Source organism: Triticum aestivum, chromosome 5B (genome assembly GCF_018294505.1).
Source record: "Triticum aestivum cultivar Chinese Spring chromosome 5B, IWGSC CS RefSeq v2.1, whole genome shotgun sequence".
NCBI classification, from domain to species: Eukaryota; Viridiplantae; Streptophyta; class Magnoliopsida; order Poales; family Poaceae; genus Triticum; species Triticum aestivum.
Genome location: NC_057807.1, coordinates 73,245,304 through 73,249,554, shown reverse-complemented (window position 1 = coordinate 73,249,554; position 4,251 = coordinate 73,245,304). Strand labels below are relative to the sequence as shown.

At 42.9% G+C, this 4,251-nt stretch overlaps 1 long non-coding RNA gene across 1 annotated transcript; it reads left to right on the top strand.

The window, feature by feature from the left end:
* Positions 1–2,502: 2,502 nt before the first annotated feature.
* On the top strand, positions 2,503–3,863 carry LOC123115709 (uncharacterized). The gene is made up of 2 exons (XR_006456708.1): positions 2,503–2,975; positions 3,536–3,863. It is a non-coding gene; the product is annotated as an uncharacterized lncRNA (long non-coding RNA).
* The last annotated feature ends 388 nt before the right edge of the window (positions 3,864–4,251 follow it).

The following is a 4,251-nucleotide window of genomic DNA, read 5'->3' as shown; positions in this document are numbered from 1 at the left end:
TTGAAATACATCCTTAACTGCTTATACATCTTATACAAATATGTTTTTTTCAAGCTCAAATTTCTTAGCGTGATAACCATATTTTCAACTAAAAAAATGCTTCCTTAATTGGTCTGTACATGTTATACAAATATGATTTTTTTAAACTCACATTTTTCACCGTGATAAACATATTTTCAATATAGCATGATTTAACACATGGGCTTTCTACTATCAATACCGAATGTCCTTGCAAAATGAAACTATTTTCATCGACAACATGGCTTTAGCGGGTCTCTGCGCCATTTGGCGTAACGGGCCAGTTTTTGTCAACGGTGCAATAAAACAGCAATCCTTCTACAGATTAAAACACAGTGCATATACAAACCTTTTTAGATCTTGTGAACGGTGAATTCTGGTTTCCCCTTGCGAGCTCGAAAGGAGAAAACGCAGATATCCTCTTTTGTCAGCTTTGCTTTCTCTACAAAGTCACCCCAGTTGTGTGTTATGGTAGCCCTGTTGTCCACACCATTAATAAGGCGAACACGCCTTACACAGCGTCCAGATGATAGCTTGATCTTCACCCCATCAACCGGAGTAGTGATGAAATCCGCCAGATGCTTCCTAGTAAACAAAGCAGAAAAGTACTACATATTCAAACTGCCCATATTCTTAGTAAACTTGGTAAAAAAATACAACCATGCCAACTTTACTCTCTCATCACAGTGGCCATATTTTCAAACTTAACATATTCATATTATGCAAAGTTTCCCTCTTCCCAGACTATTTAACAACGTAATAAACATGTTTAAAAAATAGCATGATTTAGTTGAAGGTTCTTGCAGCATGAAACTATTTTCATCGACAGCATGTCTTCAGCAGGTCTCTGCGCCATTTGGCGCAACGGATCAACTAGTACTAGTTATACTCCCTCTGATCCTTTGTAGTTCGCGTATCATTTCTTTTCTCTTTTCTCCCTTTCTGTCTGCGTACTAGCCACTTTCTTTGTCGCCTTCAAATTCTGCCCCTAATTATTCGGGTCCCATGCAGATTTCATATGCGAGGACCCGCTCGTGGGAGTAAACTCCAGCTATAAAAATTAGTATACGAGAAAGGATAGACAGTGTTTAACCAATCTATTACATGTACCAAGTAAAGCGCTTCAAATCGGTTGCATGCTTAAACCGTTGCGGCCCTCCCTGCCCGAACAAGGACAAACTAGTCTAAAATTCCCTCCTTGATATGTGGGTCTAGGCCTATGCCTGGACTAAAATGGTCCTGGGTGTACTTAAAATGTTATCAATACATTAGAAAACATATTCGAAATGATGAATTATTCAACTAGAAAAATTGAATTATCCTACATCATTATATACTAGTAATATTGTATCCTATATAGTATCATATCAATTAGACTCAGATACCTATCCGATTGTGTGTCGCATCCTATGCCACATGATTTGCAATCTGTTTTAGTCGGAATTTGTCATAACCACATTCGTCTTTAATAATGTAATATACTATGTACACATAGACATCGACTTGGCGAACGAGTTGAAACTCTAATTTCATATATTTTTCAAGTACCCGTTTATGAAATTATGTACTCCCTCTATTTGGATATATAGGCCCAATATATGTATTTCGAGAATTCCGTTGACCATTGATAAAATTAATAATGAATGATATGTATGCTAAAATCATACCACTAGAAAATCCTTTCAAATACAAACTCTGGCGATATAATTTTTGACATACAAATCATATATTATTGGTTTAAGTGATGGTCAAAGTAAATCTCAAAATATGTATTAGAACTTATATGTCTGCATGGAGGGATTACTCCACAACCATACTGGCATATACAAGACACAACCCGACGAATTAGCCTAGAAAGGGGAAAAACATTATCCCCATAGAATCTATAATCCACCGCCCATCATTGTGTTGAGATATGTGCTAGCCAACTAACTTTATTACTAGATGAAAGTTTCTCTTTTCTGTTTCTCACGCATGAAACAACATATGGACTTTAAACTTTCCAGATTGTCAAAACTTTAGAACTACAATGTGGCAAAAAAAACATTAACTTCTTTTGTCCAGTCTAACTTTATAAAAATAGTTTTTTTAATAATTAATGTTGTTTTAATTTTAAATGGCGTGCCAAAAAATCTTTGAATTATTGTATGTGCGAAATCTTATATAACACATGAATAATTTTTAATTTTATTCTGAAATTAATTTTATATAGATTAGTAACACAAATAGATTATGTATAGAATATTATATAAAAATTTGTTCATGCATCTCTAGAAAATATTACTAGTTTATTTTACCTAAAAACCCAGAGAAAATATTATTGAAAAAGGTGAAATACAAAAAGAAAAAAATCTAAACAAGAAAAAGAAAGAAACGGCGCTGCTTGGGCTGGCCCAGGAGAGGCGCGTGTGAGCCACCCGAGCGCAGCGGGCGCTATATAGCATCGCCCCTCTCCTCTCCTCCTCTCTCTCTTTCTCGCAATCCTCCTCACCACCGCGCAGGCGCAGCATCCATGGCCGCGCCCGCGTACATTGTTCCTCCCACCGGCGATCTCACCGCCCCCAACGCGAGGAACAGGCCAGCGGTAGGACGGGAGGATGTGAGGTTCATGCCCTCGGGTATCCTCAACAAGTTCGGTCCTCTCTCTGACGAGGTTGTCGACGGGGAGCACGTCGGCGCCGCCACCGCCACCGAGTCCAACAGCAGCCACGAGGAGGACATCGAGCAGGACGTGGGCGCAGAGGTGCATCCCCCTCACAGAAGTCGCAGGCGACGCCGACCGGGACGCGGACATGCCGCAGCAGGTGGCCGTGCGTGGGGAGTTCGCCGCCTCTACCTCGTCTTCCTCTCCGTCGCGGGCGCCATTGCCGGCCTTTTTATTTTCGCCGTGGTGTATTGGTACTACTCTTCACTGGCGCGCTGATCGACGGATCCCACCCGCTAAAGCTCCTGTCCTGGTACGCCCCTCCTTCCTTCTTCCTCCTCTTCCGTCCTGTTGCGTAGAAAGAAGTCCAAGAACCCAAGAACGCGCGGCCAGGGTAGGAAAATGGAGGTCGCGGACGAGCGGAGGGCGGATCCCGGTCCCGGACGGTTTTGGTATGCCGCGCCGCCGCCAAGAAACTAGCCAAGAATCCTTCCGTTTGCTTCCTCGGCCCGAACATTCTAGAATCTCCGTTTAGCTTCACGGGGATGGCCGGGAAGAGCTCCTCCAAGAACAAGAACGGCATCCCCACGTTCGGCCACCTCGGCGTTGCGGCGGCGTTCGGGGACAACGGCGCAGGTTTTCGACGGTGGGCCGACAAGAGCGGCAGCGAGGGCGACTCGGTGCGCCGCGCTCGCCGCTCACAGTGCCGCGCGGCGGCGGCGCTGCCTTTTCTTGCTCTGCTAGCTTGCTGCTGCTTAACCCGCGGCTGCACCGCGCCTCGATCGAATAGCAATTAGCAACTGCACGCTTGTTGTTAGTTTACTGTATTTCGTTACTAATCTTATTATTTGTTTCATATTACTTTTCTTGCAGACGGCCGGCAAGGATGCCTAGAAGATTTGCTAATCAGACGAGCCGGGCTTGGCCGGCAAGAGGATGCCTCCGAAAGCAGAGTGTTCTTCGGTTACAGTTGATCAAGATCATGTATAGCTTGTAGTTAGTTTTTGTGGGTAAAGAAAATGGTCTTGTAGTTAATCTTTTGGGGTAAAGAAACTGGTCTGGTAGAATATACATTTTACATTGGTCGTTGTGTCACCACGAAAAAACCAAAAACAGTGTACTCTACATATCCCTGTGTAGTGGAAGAAGGTCCTGGGATCAATACCTCCCTCGTATATGCAATTTCTTTGTAGTTCACTCATACTATGATTCATTTATTTTTCACAGAAGACCAATATGCTTCATTTCTTTGATCTAACTGACCTAGGGCTGGACTTCGAGCCGAGTCGAGCCAGCTCGGCTCGACTCACAAAAGCTCGTTTCGTTAACGAGCTAGCTCGACTCGACTTGTTACTATAGCGATCTCAAATCCAAGATTGGCTCGACTCGTGTAACTCGCAAGCTGGCTCGTTTAGCTTGTTAAGCTCGTTAAGGATATAAACATAAAACTTTACAAATATGATAAAAATGAACATTGTTTCTGAACATTGTACATATTTAATATGTACAATTTACATTCGCAAGTAATACTTTTTTATCATATTCTTAAGGTGCCTTGTGTGGCTGGGCCTTGTGTTGTGCGCCTGGGA